This window comes from Conger conger, chromosome 16 (assembly GCF_963514075.1).
Source record: "Conger conger chromosome 16, fConCon1.1, whole genome shotgun sequence".
In the NCBI taxonomy this organism is placed as follows: Eukaryota; Metazoa; Chordata; class Actinopteri; order Anguilliformes; family Congridae; genus Conger; species Conger conger.
Window position 1 is genome coordinate 571,856 of NC_083775.1, and position 20,479 is coordinate 592,334.

The 20,479-nt window shown below is 49.0% G+C and overlaps 1 long non-coding RNA gene across 1 annotated transcript in view; it reads right to left on the bottom strand.

Annotated features, from left to right (window-relative positions):
* The window catches only part of LOC133115206 (uncharacterized), a 79,216-nt gene that overhangs the window by 44,925 nt on the left and 13,812 nt on the right, over window positions 1–20,479 (bottom strand). Inside the window, exon 2 of the long non-coding RNA XR_009705610.1 lies at window positions 5,531–5,569. This is a non-coding gene — a long non-coding RNA (uncharacterized LOC133115206). The remainder of the gene's footprint in view (window positions 1–5,530; window positions 5,570–20,479) is intronic.

Here is a 20,479-nt window from a genome sequence, read left to right on the forward strand (position 1 = left end):
ATCCAACCTGAGCCACAACACAAACTCAAGCATCTCCCATTAGACACGTCTAATCTAAACCACAACACAACCTCAAACGTCTCCCATTAGATAAGTCTAATCTAAACCACCACACAACCTCAAACATCTCCCATTAGACACGTCTAATCACGTCACAGCCTCCCAGACAAAGCGTTACCATGACGATGGACGGAAATAGCCGACCATTGCTTATGACCACATGAGTGAACCACGAGATGTTGGAGATCATCGTGACAAAGCCCTCTGTAGCTGCTGCTGCGTGTCACAGAGGTAACACACTTCCTGTACTGCAGGGCCTGAGATGCACATTCAGTTTGGATTCATATCACACACACCATACACACACAACATCCACGCATATCACACACACACCATGGACACACAACATCCACGCATATCACACACACACCATACACACACAACATCCACGCATATCACACACACACCATGGACACACAACATCCACGCATATCACACACACACCATACACACACAACATCCACGCATATCACACACACACCATGGACACACAACATACACGCATATCACACACACACCATGGACACACAACATACACGCATATCACACACACACCATGCACACACAACATACACGCATATCACACACGCACACCATGGACACACAACATACACGCATATCACACACACACCATACACACACAACATCCACGCATATCACACACACACCATGGACACACAACATACACGCATATCACACACACACCATGGACACACAACATACACGCATATCACACACACACACCATGGACACACAACATACACGCATATCACACACACACCATGCACACACAACATCCACGCATATCACACACACACCATGGACACACAACATACACGCATATCACACACACACCATGCACACACAAAATACACGCATATCACACACACACACCATGGACACACAACATCCACGCATATCACACACACACACACCATGGACACACAACATCCATGCATATCACACACACACCATGGACACACAACATCCACACATATCACACACACACCATGGACACACAACATCCACGCATATCACACACACACACCATGGACACACAACATCCACGCATATCACACACACACACCATGGACACACAACATCCACGCATATCACACACACACCATGGACACACAACATACACGCATATCACACACACACCATGCACACACAACATACACGCATATCACACACACACCATGCACACACAACATACACGCATATCACACACACACACCATGGACACACAACATCCACGCATATCACACACACACACCATGGACACACAACATCCACGCATATCACACACACACCATGGACACACAACATCCACACATATCACACACACACCATGGACACACAACATCCACGCATATCAAACACACACCATGGACACACAACATACACACATATCACACACACACCGTGTGTGTGTGTGTGAGTGTGTGTGTGTGTGTGAGTGTGTGTGAATGAATGAATGAGAGGCATTAATTGTAAAGCACTGAATAAAAGGGCTATATAAATGCATGTTCTTTTACAAACAAGAACAAGGTTACTAAACTTAAAGGCACACGCACGCACACACACAGGAACAGGAAAATGGTCACACAAAATATAAACGCACACACATGCACACATGCACACACACAGGAACATGGTTACAGAACATAAACACACACACACACACAGGAACATGGTTACAGAACATAAACACACACACACAGGAACATGGTTACAGAACATAAACACACGCACACACACACGCACAGGAACATGGTTACAGAACATAAACACACACAAACACACGCACGCACACAGGAACATGAGCAGTACAGAATGTTCTGTAACACAGCAGGGGGCGGGGCTTGTGGGCATGCATGTGCACCTGTAAGCTGACCTGTCAGAGGTACATTACCTCACAGGGGTCAGCAGGGGCCATAAAGAGCACAATAAGAGCGCAGGCGGCCTGTCCCACAGTAACACGGAGTACAGTACACAGTATACAGCACAGCGAGTGTATCGCATGTCCCCTGCTGAGACAGGGTCCTACAGCACTCACACACTCTGACAGAGGGTCACACCAGTTCAATCTTCTTATTGTTTGACTGCGTTTATAGTGTTGATTGTATTACGTTGTAAAAGATGACAAGAGTGGCCTTATTAGAGCACACAGCAGGTGAAATGAGACATTTCCAGGTGAAGGAATGGGCGGCAGATGTAAAAGCGCGGGTTCACATGGAGGACCCGCAGCAGGGCCCCCAACACTGCCACTGTGACCCACACCAGGGCCCCCCAACACTGCCACTGTGACCCACAGCAGGGCCCCCCAACACTGCCACTAACTGACACAGCTTTTACAGTCCTCAGGAATACGCTGTGTATCTGTACAGTCCTCAGGAATACGCTGTTTATCTGTACAGTACAGTGGTGTGTTTATCCTCCCTCCCATTACTGTGAGCAAGAGAACGCTCTGTTCCTCCCTCCGCCTCTCTCGCTTTCTATCTCTCCCTCCCTCCCTCTCCCTGTCTCTCTCCCTCTTTCTGTCCCTCTCTCTCTCTCTCCCCCTCCCCCTCTTTCTCTCTCCCCTTCTCTCTCCCTCTCTCAGTAATAAGCGTAATCACATGGCACACCCCCCCCTCTCTCTCATGGTAACATGATGCTTGTCTGTCCCGGCTCCCCTGAGGTCAGGTCACCGTGGAAACGATGTGTCACGAGCACTGTCAGCGACGCCCCCCGCCCCCCGCCCCCCGCCGCCTGTCCCTGGCTGAACCCCCCCGCAATGACACAGACCCCCCCCAACTCCCATCGATGGGTCAATCACGCCACCGATTCCCCGCACAGACCCCTCCCCCCACAACACATCAGTGTGAACGGCAGCAGCCCACCACAGCTGCTCTGCCCACGCCTGCTTTCCTGTCCCATCATGCATAGCGGTTTCAAACGCACAGCAGCGGCAAAAAAAAAAAAACGTTTACACTCCAGTCCCCAGTCCCCCAAAAACCCACAACCACCCTCTCCAATAAACTACAACATCCCAAACCCACAACCCCTTCTGCAATAAACTACAACGTCCCAAACCCACAACCCCTTCGGCAATAAACTACAACATCCCAAACCCACAACCCCCTGTAATAAACTACAACATCCCAAACCCACAACCGCCTGTAATAAACTACAACATCCCAAACCCACAACCCCCTATAATAAACTACAACATCCCAAACCCACAGCCCCCTGAAATAAACTACAACATCCCAAACCCACAACCCCCTGTAATAAACTACAACATCCCAAACCCACAACCCCCTGTGATAAACTACAACATCCCAAACCCACAACCCCCTGTAATAAACTACAACATCCCAAACCCACAACCCCCTGTAATAAACTACAACATCCCAAACCCACAGCCCCCTGTAATAAACTACAACATCCCAAACCCACAGCTCCCTGTAATAAACTACAACATCCCAAACCCACAGCCCCCTGTAATAAACTACAACATCCCAAACCCACAACCCCCTGTAATAAACTACAACATCCCAAACCCACAGCCCCCTGTAATAAACTACAACATCCCAAACCCACAACCCCCTGTAATAAACTACAACATCCCAAACCCACAGCCCCCTGAAATAAACTACAACATCCCAAACCCACAACCCCCTGTAATAAACTACAACATCCCAAACCCACAGCCCCCTGTAATAAACTACAACATCCCAAACCCACAGCCCCCTGTAATAAACTACAACATCCCAAACCCACAACCCCCTGTAATAAACTACAACATCCCAAACCCACAGCCCCCTGTAATAAACTACAACATCCCAAACCCACAGCCCCCTGTAATAAACTACAACATCCCAAACCCACAACCCCCTGTAATAAACTACAACATCCCAAACTCACAACCCCCTGTAATAAACTACAACACTACTCACAGGACCAGACTTCACTCCTGGAGCCCCGTACTGTGGCCATGACCCCGTTCCTCCTGAATACTTTATCATTTTAACTACGGAGCGGGAGCGGGTTTTCCGGGGTGATTGATTGCGGTTCGCCATGTTGTAAAGGGCACTTTAATTCAGCCCATGGAGCACCAGCACTGGAACAACATGACCTACAAACCCACCATCGCTTTTCCCGAAAACTCCCTCTGCTTCGGAAAACCCTCACTGGACACTGATACTACACTGTGCCTAGAATTCCCCAATTCCTGAACTATGAAAGCAGTTCATCATTTTGGCTGAGCTCTCCACAGAATGACATCTTCACCTCAAATACTATCCATCATTCCGTCAGTCATTAGCCAAACGCAATGTCTGCTTCTGATTCCGGTTCTGGTTCTGGAAGGTCCAATGACCCTGAAAGATGGGTCAAGTCCATGTACAAGTCATGGTACAAGTCCATGGTGCTGACTGGTTGTTTAGCTGAAGGTGCCGATTGGTTGTTTAGCTGCAGCTGCTGATTGGTTGTTCAGCTCTAGGTGCTGATTGGTTGTTGGTTGTATGTGTTGATATCTACACTCAATGAGCACTTTATTAGGTATTTATTAGAGTTTTTAAGTCTTCTGCAGCTGTAGCCTCTCCACTTAGACATTTAACTCGTTGTGTGTTCAGAGATGCTCTTCCGCATACTACTGTTGTAATGTGTGGTTATTTGCGTTACTGTCACCTTCCTGTCAGCTTTGACCAGTCTGGCCCTTCTCCTTTGACGTCTCTCATTAGCAAGGCGTTTCTGTCTGCAGAACTGCTGCTCACTGGATTTTTTTGTTAGTTTTTTTGCACCATTCTTGATGAACTCTAGAGATTAGTGTGCATGAAAATCCCAGGAAATCAGCAGTTTCTGAGATACTCAAACCACCTGTCTGCCACCAACAATCATCAACTTAGATCACATTTCTTCCTCATTCTGACATTTGGTCTGAACAACAGCTGAACCTCCTAACCATGTTTGCATGCTTTTATGCATTGAGTTGCTGCCACATGATTGACTGATTCGATATTTGTGTACCGGTCTACCTAATAAACTCCACACTGAGCGTGTGTTTCTGCCGCTGAGATGAAGGAGGAGGATGTGATCCTTGTGTCTCCACTGTGTGACAGTGGCACCGTGCACAGCACCAGCTGGGCGAATACCAGCACAGAATATGATCAAATATGAGTGTGACCGCCAGCGCAGGAAACGTTCAAAGAGTTCAGAGAACAACCACAGTGAGTCAGACCACTGCCTAACCCGACTGCCATACCCGCCATCAAGCCTGGCAGCAAAACCCAGAGAAAAACCCTTCTACACCCACGACTGACACACATACGTGCACAAAACAACTTCATCCTACGACACAAACACACAGCATCTAGCGTTTCACTTTTGTTGGTGATGTTAATTGATTTGTGGTGGAAACTGAAACGCAGATTTTAAAAAAGCTCTGGTGATTTTTAGGTTGAAGTTCAGGGGTGTCTGTTACCTTTCATTTGCGATGCTCTCCCTGCAGATCTCCAGAGCCCTGAAAGAAGCAGACACAGAAACGTCAGGCTCCGCCCTCAGCGAACATGTGAAGAGGCGTATTTTAATGCCAGGGCAGGAAGCACAGTGCTGCGAGAGGGAGAGGAACGCTGAGGTCTGGGAACACGCGCCTCGGAACATTCTGGAATCAGGGAGCGGAGTGGGAGACGGAGCGGCCTTTGACCCTTGACCCTTGACCCTCAACCCATGCTGACCGCTGCTCAGGTCCTCGATGGCCGATGTCGTTACGTTACAGTACATTACATTTATTTAGCGGACGCTTTCATCCAAAGCCACGTACAATAAGCGCATACTGAAGGTCATCAGAACAACAACAAACAGGGCTGCAGTGGAACAGTCTTGGATTAAAACACGACATGAGGGCGAGAGGATTGAGACCCAGGTGAACAGCAGTCACAGCAGATCCGGCACAGGAGCGGTGGAACAGGGCGTCGTTTCAGTGTACCCGGCTACCGAGTCCAGAGTCAATCAGAAATGTCAGCCACGCCCCCCACAAAACATCCTGCAATAAAACTACAGTAAAGTATTGTAACTGTGCACTGCAGCATCAGGGGTAAACGTCTTCTCCGTCTTCCATCAGCTGTCAGACCACCTGACTGACAGTGTGAGCAAACGCTACATGGTAATGCGTTTGACACTAAGCCTGCTGACGGCTGAAACGCACACTGTGATTGGACAGACTGAAATGAGCGTCTGCGTTTTAATGTGGAGCTCAGGGGCGATGGCTCTATTCCAGATCACAGTGCAGCACAGTGTTCAGGTCTAATTTAGGACTGCAGGCGTTTTGTGAAACGGGGGGAAGTTTGAACATGTGATGAAAATACTTGATGGGCTGAAGCCAAAATCAGCGTTTACTTGGTGAATGTGTCTGAAACAGCCCAGAAGATGGCTCTCCGGCTCCTGAACACTGCTGGGCCCGGTGCTGACCCAACCCGCCCAGAGAGAGCACGTCTGTAAAAACAGCACTGCCTCCGTGGTCCACGCGCATTCATCCGCCTCCATCTGCCCTCTCTCTCTCTCTCTCTCTCTCTCTCTCTCTCTCTCTCTCTCCCCCTCTCTCTCTCTCACTCTCTCTCTCTCTCTCTCTCTCCCTCTCTCTCTCTCTCTCTCCCTCTCTCTCTCTCTCTCTCTCTCTCTCCCCCTCTCTCTCTCTCTCTCTCTCTCTCTCTCACTCTCTCTCTCTCTCTCTCTCCCTCTCTCTCTCTCTCTCCCCCTCTCTCTCTCTCTCTCTCTCTCTCCCCCTCTCTCTCTCTCCCTCTCTCTCTCTCTCTCTCTCTCTCTCTCTCACTCTCTCTCTCTCTCCCCCTCTCTCTCTCTCTCTCTCTCTCACTTCCTTTCTCTCCGTTTGGAATATTCCCTCTTTCCCATCAGGCCTGACCCTGCGGAGAGAGCACCCCCCCCCCAGGCAAATTACTACCCAACCCCCCCACACTGTGTCAAGGACACAGCCAGGCCCCAGACTGCCCCCCCCGAGCTAACTGCCCCAGACTGCCCCCCAAAGCTAACTGCCCCAAACTGCCCCTCCCTGAGCTAACTGCCCCAGACTGCCCCTCCCTGAGCTAACTGCCCCAGACTGCCCCTCCCTGAGCTAACTGCCCCAGACTGCCCCTCCCTGAGCTAACTGCCCCAGACTGCCCCTCCCTGAGCTAACTGTCCCAGACTGCCCCTCCCTGAGCTAACTGTCCCAGACTGCCCCTCCCTGAGCTAACTGCCCCAGACTGCCCCTCCCTGCGCTAACTGCCCCAGACTGCTCCTCCCTGCGCTAAATGCCCAGCCTACACCTGTGGCCATCCCTGTTACTAAGTGAGGCACAGAGGAAACAAGGTCTCTCCCTCTGAAATCACATTTCACAGACGTTCCCTCTGAAATCACATTTCACATACTTTACGGAACTGGGTTTTCATTTCAGGTTAGCTATTAATAAAGGCACACAAATTTAAGAAGAGCATAATCTGCCGTGTCCATGGTTACCGCACACCTCTTAAAACATTAAGGACCATAGTGCAGACGTTTCCTCTGAGAGCTGGATTAGAGAGCACTGCTCATTTTCCCTCCTTTCAGCCCTTCCCTCACTGTCATTTTGGCTCTTCTGATTTCCATCTTTAATGCCACAGAGATTGTGACTGAAGCAACGTACCATCATGGGAGCCTTTACTAACAGAAGCTGTAGTTATGGTAGCAGATAAACTACATTTAAGTCGTGTATAGATCTCCCCTTCCCCGCCTACCCACGCCCTATAGAACTATCACATTGCCATGGACATCACCACCTCAAGGCCTGATATTCAGTTTCTGCAGCTCTCTAACCACTGCTGTTGTGGTGAAGTTGCTGCCTCTAACATCACACTGCACTCTACCTGTAATATCTCACTGCACTCTACCTGTAATATCACACTGCACTCTACCTGTAATATCTCACTGCACTCTACCTGTAATATCACACTGCACTCTACCTGTAATATCTCACTGCACTCTACCTGTAATATCTCACTGCACTCTACCTGTAATATCACACTGCACTCTACCTGTAATATCACACTGCACTCTACCTGTAATATCTTACTGCACTCTACCTGTAATATCACACTGCACTCTACCTGTAATATCTCACTGCACTCTACCTGTAATATCACACTGCACTCTACCTGTAATATCACACTGCACTCTACCTGTAATATCTTACTGCACTCTACCTGTAATATCACTGCACTCTACCTGTAACATCTCACTGCATGCACTATTCTCAGTATATCAGCACACAGCCAGAGAGCATTTCAGTGTTAAATCAACAGCAGGAAAGACTCAGAAGAGCAGAAAACTCACACTCACATTCGCACACACTCGCACATACACACACACACACACACACACACACACACACACACACACACACACACACATACATACACACACATACACACACACACACACACACACACACACACACACACACACACACACACACACACACACCAGGAAAGATCACCTGAATCATCTCATCAGACCTGGTGTCACATTTCAGCTCTGTGTCTGGAAATAGCTTTGTCGAGTTATGAAATGAATTATGATTACACCTTTTTAATTTAGCCTAATTAAAAGCTAAACGCAAATATAACACAATACAACAATATTTATACTTGGAACCTTATACTTGAAAAATTATGTTCACTAACTGGGACATACAAACTTCCTAGTAATCTACACACTAACATGCTAATAGCAACATAAGGGTCCAATACGTGAAGATAAATGAACTACAAAACACACTTGCCTAAATGAGGGGAAATCGCTGGACTTAAAACACCTTTTCTCCCCTTCAGACACCACCTGTTCAACTTCCCCACCTGCCCAGAGCCAGTGTTCACCTGCTCCACCTGCCCTCAGCCAGTGTTCACCTGCCCTCAGCCAGTGTTCACCTGCTCCACCTGCCCTCAGCCAGTGTTCACCTGCCCTCAGCCAGTGTTCACCTGCTCCACCTGCCCTCAGCCAGTGTTCACCTGCCCCACCTGCCCTCAGCCAGTGTTCACCTGCCCCACCTGCCCTCAGCCAGTGTTCACCTGCCCTCAGCCAGTGTTCACCTGCCCCACCTGCCCTCAGCCAGTGTTCACCTGCCCTCAGCCAGTGTTCACCTGCCCTCAGCCAGTGTTCACCTGCCCCACCTGCCCTCAGCCAGTGTTCACCTGCCCTCAGCCAGTGTTCACCTGCCCTCAGCCAGTGTTCACCTGCCCCACCTGCCCTCAGCCAGTGTTCACCTGCCCCACCTGCCCTCAGCCAGTGTTCACCTGCCCCACCTGCCCTCAGCCAGTGTTCACCTGCCGTACTCTCACTGGACGAGCAGGTTTGGATCGTCAAGCGAACTCAGTGCTGAAGATTTGCTTTTGGTTTGGAGCTGGCTTTGCATTGGAAATCCTGTTTTTGCTGTTTTATCAAAACTGGTTCCCGCCGTCTCTCTAGGGTGACGCGGCAGACTCCATTCCCCTGAACGCCTCACTTAGTTTTGCCTGACATTCCCCCCCCCCCACAGGCAGCCAGGGCGGCTCATCCAACACACTGCGCACTGCATACCCTACACCCCAAACACTGCGCACTGCAGACCCTACACCCCAAACACTGCGCACTGCAGACCCTACACCCCAAACACTGCGCACTGCATACCCTACACCCCAACACTGCGCACTGCAGACCCTACACCCCAACACTGCGCACCGCAGACCCTACACCCCAAACACTGCGCAGTGCAGACCCTACACCCCAAACACTGCGCACTGCAGACCCTACACCCCAAACACTGCGCACTGCAGACCCTACACCCCAAACACTGCGCACTGCATACCCTACACCCAACACTTTCACTGCAGACCCTACACCCCAAACACTTTCACTGCAGACCCTACACCCCAAACACTTTCACTGCAGACCCTACACCCCAAACACTGCGCACTGCAGACCCTACACCCAACACTTTCACTGCAGACCCTACACCCAACACTTTCACTGCAGACCCTACACCCAACACTTTCACTGCAGACCCTACACCCCAAACACTTTCACTGCAGACCCTACACCCCAAACACTTTCACTGCAGACCCTACACCCAACACTTTCACTGCAGACCCTACACCCCAAACACTTTCACTGCAGACCCTACACCCAACACTTTCACTGCAGACCCTACACCCAACACTTTCACTGCAGACCCTACACCCCAAACACTTTCACTGCAGACCCTACACCCAACACTTTCACTGCAGACCCTACACCCAACACTTTCACTGCAGACCCTACACCCAACACTTTCACTGCAGACCCTACACCCCAAGCTTAAAGAGTGCCGATTAAAGACTGGAGTGATGTGAGCAGCCATGTGATGTCACACACACCACGAGGTCTTCAGAGCTCACTTCCACCACAGCCGATGTCACAACAGAAGTGACGTGTATGACTGTGTGGCGCAGCGGACACACAAACGCGCTTGGTCAGACATAAGTCAGCCTCATCAGCATGCGGCAGGTAGTACCACTGAACACTGAAGATAGAGCCGTTATCGCTGAACTTGTGCTTAGAATGGTTTGTCATTTTTGGGGATTTCAGACCTGGGCGGGGGCTATCCCAGCTCACAGTTTAACAATATGCCGGAATTAGGCCTAAGTAGAAAACTGAAAATGACATCATTTTGAAATTGCTGGTAATTAGTCACAGTGGAAAATGTGTTCATTTGTCTGACATGCAGACCAGTCTTTCACATGTTCATCAGTTCTGTTTAATGCCACGCCTTACCTTATCAGTCATTATTGTGATGTGTCTTCTGCAATCTTACAATGAAACCCAAATAAACCCAAATGTTTATGTTCCTCCTCTGCATAGAGGGGCAGATGGCGGCACATGGCATAATGGTGTAATTTAATGTACTTTCTGTAAAAGTAGTCAACATAATGATAATGTTCAGTGCTCAAGAAACACACCCACAGTAAGATTCTGCTGTGGTGCCAATTACAGGAGCAAGGCACCATGGGAGTTATGGAATAAAATTAAATGTACAGAAGCTTCAGTCTAAACTGCAGTTTAGTTACAGTCGGTAAAGTAATCACACCTGGAGACTCACATTTAACCCCCACATTTGTGTTTTATTAACCTGGTGGCTTTCATCTCAGACTTTCATTCTGCAAACAGAAGCAGCAGGGCACTGAAACACATTCTGCACAGAGCATACGCCACACACTCTCACACACTCACACTCTCACACTCACTCACACTCACACTCACACTCACACACACACACTCACACACTCACACACTCACACACACTCCAGTGAGCAGACACACATACTGTATATACATGCACTCATACATACACACACGCGCACACACACACACTCACACACACTCCAGTGAGCGGACATTTTAAAGTCCAAAGCTATGGGCAGTGGTGGCAAAAACGCCAAACGGGCGCGCGCACACACACACACACACACATACACATACACACATTTTCTTTCTCGAAATGCCAGACATTCTAAATGTTTTATATTTTCTAACTTAATGAGTACCCCTCGTTACATTACATTACATTATTGGCATTTGGCAGACGCTCTTATCCAGAGCGACGTACAACAAAGTGCATACCCATAACCAGGGATAAGTGCGCTGAAAGACCCTAAAGTACAATTTCAACTGTTCCCCCTACAACAAAGATAAGGACCAGGGCCTATTTAAAAAAAAATTTTTTATTATTTTTTTAAACAAATAAACAAACAAACAACAAAGCAAAAGTGACCAAACGTAACTATCCAAATACTGCTTACCTAGCCAACTAAAAATACTGAAATACAACGTAAATCACAAAGACAACAATTAAGGTTCACAGGGAGGTAGGGAGGGATGGGGAGAGGTGCTGCTTGAAGAGGTGCGTCTTCAGCTTGCGCTTGAAGGTGGGGAGAGATTCTACAGTTCTGACCTCAACGGGGAGTTCGTTCCACCACCGTGGAGCCAGAACAGACAGTAGTCGTGAGCGTGAGGTGGAGGTTCGGAGAGGGGGAGGTGCCAAGCGGCCTGTGGAGGCTGAACGAAGAGGTCTGGCAGGGGTGTAGGGTCTGATGATTTTTTGTAGGTAAGCTGGGGCAGACCCCTTAACTGCTTGGAAGGCTAGCACCAATGTTTTGAATTTGATGCGAGCCATGACAGGCAGCCAGTGGAGGGAAGTAAGCAGGGGGGTGACGTGTGAGTATTTGGGAAGGTTGAAGACACTCGGCAATATCACTGGACCGCAGAAACACTGAGACGGTATCCCTGGAGCCTTCAGACAGAGGAATCTCAGACCAACAGCACAGAGCTGGAGCCTTCAGACAGAGGAATCTCAGACCAACAGCACAGAGCTGGAGCCTTCAGACAGAGGAATCTCAGCCCAACAGCACAGAGCTGGAGCCTTCAGACAGAGGAATCTCAGCCCAACAGCACAGAGCTGGAGCCTTCAGACAGAGGAATCTCAGCCCAACGGCACAGATCTGATCTGAGAACAGGAAGGCAGAGCAGAGACGCTTTAAACAGATGAGCTCCATTCTTCTGAGAACTGCAGCACAATGAAACCATCAAAACAAGAGACATAATCCTTACCCTGGAAACATGATATATCTACAGTACTTACCCAGGAGTTGGCCGTCTGTAACACACAACTAGCAGCACAAAGCCAGACGGGACAGGCTTCTTTCTCCAAGCCAGACGACACTTTTACGATAAGTCCCGTCTGAAAAAAGTCCAAGTGTACTTTTCAAAGTATCTCCAATTTATGAATCTCTGTCAGCAATGAAGAGAAATCAAAAGACAGCTCTGAAGATAAGCCCCGTATCATTCATCACACAACACAGGGCAGTCCCATCCATGTACCGCATGAACGGGGAAGAAATCCCCAACATGTGGAATCAATACAAACTGCTAGATTCTATTGTTTCAGCCAATGTTGTGAACATCCTGTTTTTCAGCATCTTTAATAATCTTGAACCGTTTGTGTTTTTATTCCTTTTACAAATCCACCTACGTTTGTGGAAGATACTTTCCAGGAAAATAAATAGGCAGATCTCTGAAATAAGGTATTTGTATAAAATCTGGTTTTGTAACATACAGGACTGTACTCTCAGACTTCATTCATCAAGTGAACACAACACATTTCCAAATCATCAAAGATGCATCACACAAAGAACACATCGCATATTTACGCATATATATAAAAATACACACATGCATCTAGGACGCAAGGAATGGCCCTGTAGATTTTTCCATGGATGTGTACGACTAAAAAACCCTTTTTCTCTTTAAAGAAAACCTCTGTTGAGCTGGATGTTAAAAGATATTTCTGTGAATGCAGGACTGATGGTTTCTGGTCTCGGGGGGGGGGGGGGGGCAGATGTGCGGAAAGTTCCGGTCACAGGGGGCAGATGTGCGGAAGGTTGTGTGTGTGTGTGTGTGTGTGTGTGAGAGATATGCTGGCCTGCTGTCAGTGTGTGTGTGTGTGTGTGTGTGTGTGTGTGAGAGATATGCTGGCCTGCTGTCAGTGTGTGTGTGTGTGTGTGTGTGTGAGATATGCTGGCCTGCTGTCGGTGTGTGTGTAAAGGAAGCAGCTTTAATGCAGACGGGCTGCAGTGCTTCAGGGTGTGTGGGGCCCTGCAGACGGGATGCAGCAGGGTGTGTGGGGCCCTGCAGACGGGCGTAAGGCCTTAACGAAAGCGAAGGGCGCGGTCTCCGCGTGGGAGGCGCTGAAACTGGAGGCCACGCGGGCGAGGCGGAGTCGTTAATTCCGTGCCGCGTCCTTGTTAGAGTTCTGATTGAAATTCGGGGCGGGCGATGGAGAGTGAACCCAGCACCGCCCCGTCTCTGGGACGCCAGGGGACAGCCTTGGCCCCCGTTCGCCTGAGAGGAGAGATAAATCCCTGCCCCCCCTCCCTCCCCGTTTCTCTGCCTCCCTCCCCACCTGCTCCACAGCTCAGATCATGTCCTACTTTAGGGCCAGTGTGTGTGTGTGTGTGTGTGTGAGTGTGTGTGTGTGTCTGTGTGTGTGTCTGTGTGTCTGTGTGTGTGTGTGTGTGTCTGTGTGAGTGTGTGTGTGTGTGTGTGTGAGTGTGTGACACACACACACACACACACACACACACACACACACTCACACACTCACACACACACACACACACACACTGCACACACACTGCACACACACTGCACACACACTGCACACACACACACACACACTCACTCACTCACACACACAGACACACACACACACACACACTCTCACACTCACATATGCACACACACTCTCACATACACACACACACACACACACTCACACACACACTCACACACACACTCACACACTCTCACACTCTCACACTCTCAAACACACACACACACACTCACACACTCTCACACACACATGTTTTTAACCATTTAGAAATTGTAAAAATTTTCAAAGTTGTTAAGCTGTTTGCTGAAAGCCAAAATGGGATGAAAATGAGAAATGAAAGGAAAAAGTGCTATTCATTGAATGGGAGAAATTCCCTCATTAGCTGATATCAGAGGCTAATATCACCTCCACACAACATCAACTCCACACGTCATCAACTCCACATCGACGTCAACTCCACACAATATCAACTCCACACAATATCAACTCCACACCATATCAACGCCACACCATATCAACTCCACACCATATCAACTCCACATCGACATCAACTCCACACGTCATCAACTCCACATCGACATCAACTCCACATCGACATCAACTCCACACAATATCAACTCCACACAATATCAACTCCACACCATATCATCTCCACACAATATCAACTCCACACCATATCAACTCCACATCGACAAATCCTGAACACACTCTGGCTTTCATGGCGATCCGGTGACATCATGGCCCCCGAGTCACCAGTACGATTATGGAAGCCCCCCCCCAAGCCGTACACAAAACTGAACCCCCCCCAAAATGGATCAAATTCAGCTCAGCACAGTGCCAGCTCGTAACCCAATATTTCCCCCCCGATCAGATTCCTCTCCGCTGAAACCATGTTTGCACACAGTGGCTCAGACTGCATGCCTAGGCTGCACATCCAGATGGGATTTTTTTGAGAGTTATTTTCCAGAGAGTTATTAGGTGAGCAGCTTTGATCTGAATCTTCAAACATTCGCTTCAAGGACGCGGAAAGACCGCGAGCTGGCGGGCGGCACGCTTCATCTCAGCGGCGCACTCTGAAACTCTGCCGTATCATCAGCGAGACTGTCTCCCCAAAATGGCAGCGTGTCGCAGAAGGAGAGGGGACACGCGTGTAACGCTGAATATTTCATTACAGAAGCCTTACATAAACCAGCAAAATGTTTCAGCGACACACAAACACCAGTCTCAAACTTCACTTGGTTGCACATCAAGCTAGACATCCGTACAATCAGTCCAGATTGTGAAAAGAAAATGTAGCAGTCAAACATGTCAAGTGTATTTATTTAACTGTATACAGTGTACTTCCTGTAGTTTACTGCACAACCACCATACCGGTGCACAACCGCTATTAACCGCAAAAAACAATCCTTTAAATGAAATGTTTGCATTTTACATTACATTACATTAATGGCATTTGGCAGACACTTTTCCCGGGGATCAAACCACCAACCTTGCAGGTCCCAGTCAGGTACCTTAACCACTACGCTACAGGCCGCTCTATGAAAGCCTAATTTTCTGATCTAATGCTAAGATCAGCCAGCTCTCCATCAAGGTATCAGCACAGATCTCTGATGTTTATAAAATGTAATAAAATGTACAGTCATGAAATTAGAAAAAGCTGCTTCTGAGTTATGGACATAATGAGTCGTCTTGTGTCAGGATCTAGTGGATTTAAATCGAGGCAAAACAAATGTTATGCTCTTTTTTTAAGGGTATTCATAACACAGAAATAGCACAACGTAGCAATACGGAAACCTGTAGCTGGCGAGCCCGTTCTCATTGTAGTAGAAATGAATGGCACACACAGTGAGACGGCACTGAGGTGGGTTTTGAAACAGGTGAGATATTGAGGTTCAAAATGCGCTGTTTTGAATGGAAGTGCCAACCAACACAAGCATACAGTCATATGCAGTTTCCCAAACGTACGAAATCCCATCAATCAGAAAAGGCAACAAAGACTAAAGCAAGCCTTGCCTGCAAAAAAAACTATCTATTTATAAAGGGACAACATAATAAAGGAATGAAACAGGTGAACAGACACCTGTATGTAAAGACTCCGATAAGCAGGCAGGGTATCAGTCCGCTCCACAAACGTTTCAGCACAAGATATTATCTGGAATGTGTGAAATACAGTTTTTGGATTATGGCAAAGCCGAGTTGGCTGAGTTTATTATTAAAATAAATCTGTGGCAGGCTGTGCGGGGGATTAGAGGGAGGGGGGATGAGGAAGACTATGGGCAGTCCTTCCCGTCCCCCTTCCCCGATTGGCTGGCTGAGAGGTTGCCGACGGCGATGTGAGACTGGTCCAGTGTTGTCCCGGTGCCAGCGCTGCAGCAGCTCAGACTGGCAGCCAGAGAGAGAGACACAGCGCCGCTAACGTGCTACACCGAGCTACAGCGCCGCTAACGTGCTACACCGAGCTACACCGCCGCTAACGTGCTACACCGAGCTACAGCGCCGCTAACGTGCTACACCGAGCTACACCGCCGCTAACGTGCTACACCGAGCTACACCGCCGCTAACGTGCTACACCGAGCTACACCGCTGCTGCCAATCACAGCGCCGCTAACGTGCTACACCGAGCTACACCGCTGCTGCCAATCACAGCGCCGCTAACGTGCTACACCGAGCTACACCGCCGCTAACGTGCTACACCGAGCTACACCGCTGCTGCCAATCACAGCGCCGCTAACGTGCTACACCGAGCTACACCGCCGCTAACGTGCTACACCGAGCTACACCGCTGCTGCCAATCACAGCGCCGCTAACGTGCTACACCGAGCTACACCGCTGCTGCCAATCACAGCGCCGCTAACGTGCTACACCGAGCTACACCGCTGCTGCTAACGTGCTACACCGAGCTACACCGCTGCTACCAATCACAGCGCGGCTAACGTGCTACACTGAGCTACACCGCTGCTACCAATCACAGCGCGGCTAACGTGCTACACTGAGCTACACCGCTGCTACCAATCACAGCGCGGCTAACATGCTACACCGAGCTACATCGCTGCTACCAAACACAGCGCCGCTAACGTGCTACACCGCTGCTACCAATCACAGCGCCGCTAACGTGCTACACCGAGCTAACCATTATGCTACCATTATGCCCCTCCAGCCTCTGGAAGGCAGAGAAGAGTCCACTCTGTAACCAGCAGTGAGTGAGCCTGAGAATCTTCAGCTCCATCCAATTAATCCGGTTAACCAATTAAGATCAGACAGGATATGAGAACCAGGAAGCCCCAGGGAACACCAGCCTGTGCCAGAACACACACTGTGGCCCCAGCACATACAGAAGTGATGAGAGAGAGGAAGTATGTGTGAGTGAGTGTGTGTGTGTGTGTGTGTGAGAGAGAGAGGTGTGTGTGTATGTGAGAGGTATGTGTGTGTATGTGTGTGTGTGTGAGAGGTGTGTGTGTGTGAGAGAGGTGTGTGTGTGTGTGTGTGTGTGTGTGTGAGAGAGAGAGAGAGAGAGATAACTGCGTTGTGTGTTGGTCTCTCTTATTTGATAAATTGCTGCTTGAAAAATGTTTGATTCATTTGGTTATGATTTCATCACTTTCATGACTAACAGCTGACAGGCAGACTATAGTAGCAGGGACTGTGGAGGGGACTGGGCTAATCCCCACAGTATGACCCAGGATACCCTAACCCTATATGACATCACAGGATACCCTAACCCTCTATGACATCACAGGACCCTAACCCTATATGACATCGCAGGACACTAACCCTATATGACATCGCAGGACCTTAACCCTATATGACATCGCAGGACCTTAACCCTATATGACATTGCAGGACCTTAACCCTATATGACATTGCAGGATACCCAGCACTGATTATTAAACACTGATATTACACAGATATTACACAATTACACACCTTACAGGACAGCTCTGTGTGTGTGGATGAGTGCCTGTTAATCAGATATAGCCGCTGTTTTAAGGGTAATGGCTAATCCGCTGTGTGCGCTGAAGCTGCAGCCCCTGCCTTGTTTTCCCGCTCTAAGCTCCGCGCGTTACAGGATGTTCTGTCCTGTGCCCTTGTTGTTCGCTCTCTCTGTGCATTTAATCTCTCCAGACCCTCGCCATACGAGTCTGCAGAACAGATAAACAATCTCTGACACGCCCAGGCCCTTCCACACACACACACACACACACACACACTGCGAAACAACAGAAACAATCAGCTAATTCAACAGTGTCATTTCACACAACTTCTTAAAACTGCCATTAAAAAACCAAAAAGCACCATTAAAATGCTCAAAAAATAATAATAATAAAAAAATAAAACAAAACAGGGCCATGTCTTCACAACTCTGTGAAAAGATACTGAGATACAGTGGCCAATCAGCTCGCCGTATGGGCCCTCCTGAAGGGACACGTTGTACAGTCGGGGCGGGACCTGAACCCACTGAGCGCAGCAGCCTCTGATTGGTGGCTCTGATAAGGCAGGAGTGGGGCAGTGTATTGTAGCTGTAAATCCAGCCCTGCGGGGCGTTTATAGGGCTTTCAGCAGCTACCTAATCGGCCATTTTGATTTTGCGAGTTGTTATTTTACCCCACATCCTCGGAGGTGAGGTCTTGGCTGGTCTGGGCGGGTCAGGTGGGGTCTATCCAGCCAATCCCTGCCCCCCCAGCCCCCACAGCATGCGGGCGGAGTTTACGATACCACTCGTTAAACCCACCATACACAGCGTACGACGAGTCGATCTTTCTCTGTTTTTATTGGTCGTTTGCTGGCCGTATTACAGTGCCAGACACTCAGCGCCGTGCGCGGGCTAACGGGCTAACGAGCTAACGAGATCATTTACGAGAGTTTTTATGTAAGAGCCGCTCAACAAATGACAAGGATATAAAAGATGACATCGCTCTGAGAGAGAGAACGAGACGGAGAGAAACCAAATATTTGCCAAATTAGCAGCGTAATGATGATGTCATACCCCAGTGTGTGTGTGTGTGTGTGCGTGTGAGTGTGTGTGAGAGTGTGTGTGTGTGTGTGTGTGTGTGTGTGAGAGTGTGTGTGTGTGTGTGTGTGTGGTGTGTGTGGTGTGTGTGAGTGTGTGTTCGTGTGAGTGTGGTGTGTGTGTATGGTGTGCGTGTGTGTGTGAGTGTGAGAGAGTGTGTGTGTGTGTGTGTGTGTGTGTGTGTGTGAGTGTGTGAGTGTGGTGTGTGCGTGTGTGGTGTGTGTGAGTGTGCGTGCCTGTGAGTGTGTGTGTGTGTGTGTGTGTGTGGTCTGCGTGAGTGTGAGAGTGTGTGTGTGTGTGTGTGTGTGTGTGTGTGTGTGGTGTGTGTGAGTGTGCGTGCCTGTGTGTGTGTGTGTGTGTGTGTGTGTGAGAGAGTGTGAGAGTGTGTGAGTGTGTGAGTGTGGTGTGTGTGTGTGTGTGTGAGCGTGAGAGTGTGTGAGTGCGTGTGCCTGTGTGTGTGTGTGTGTGCCTGTGCTCTTGGATAATACAGGTATAAATATCCCATGGTGCACCAGGTCACACAGGCTCTCAGTATCGTGTTTAATGATCTGCCGTCCATGACCCAGAAACTCAGATGGGGGGGGGGGGTGATTTATCGGAGCAGCGGAGGAACTGTGAGATCAAACCTGAAGATCAGGTCAGGAACTTTAAGAGCTGACAGATATGAGCTCCATTTCCCCTTCATCAGTTTCTATGGTGGAGACGGAGCACACGATCACCTGGAGGGCCACATGAAGCCTGGAAAACAGAGCTTTAAAAACACAGAACAGCGCAGAACTTCTGCAGCAACACCAACAGGGACAGATCACCTGTGCGTCTCAGGTCTTGTATGCGTATGCGTATGAGTGTGTGTGTGTGTGTGTGTGTGTGTGTGTGTGCTGCACTGCCTGCCACAGCTCTGCTAGAGACCAGCTCCTCCACTCTCATACGTTTTGTATTTTATTTTATTTTTATAAATATAAATATTTTAGCTCAGATCATGGCAGAGCTGTGGCCTCAGGATCTCACCCTGAGTGACAATGGTTCGGTCGACAGCGCTGTACAGGCGCACCAGACAGAGAGCAGGAGTTTTACAGGCCTGTGCACACAGAGAGCAGGAGTTTTACAGGCCTGTGCAGACAGAGAAGGAGTTTTACAGGCCTGTGCAGACAGAGGAGTTTTACAGGCCTGTGCAGACAGAGAGCAGGAGTTTTACAGGCCTGTGCAGACAG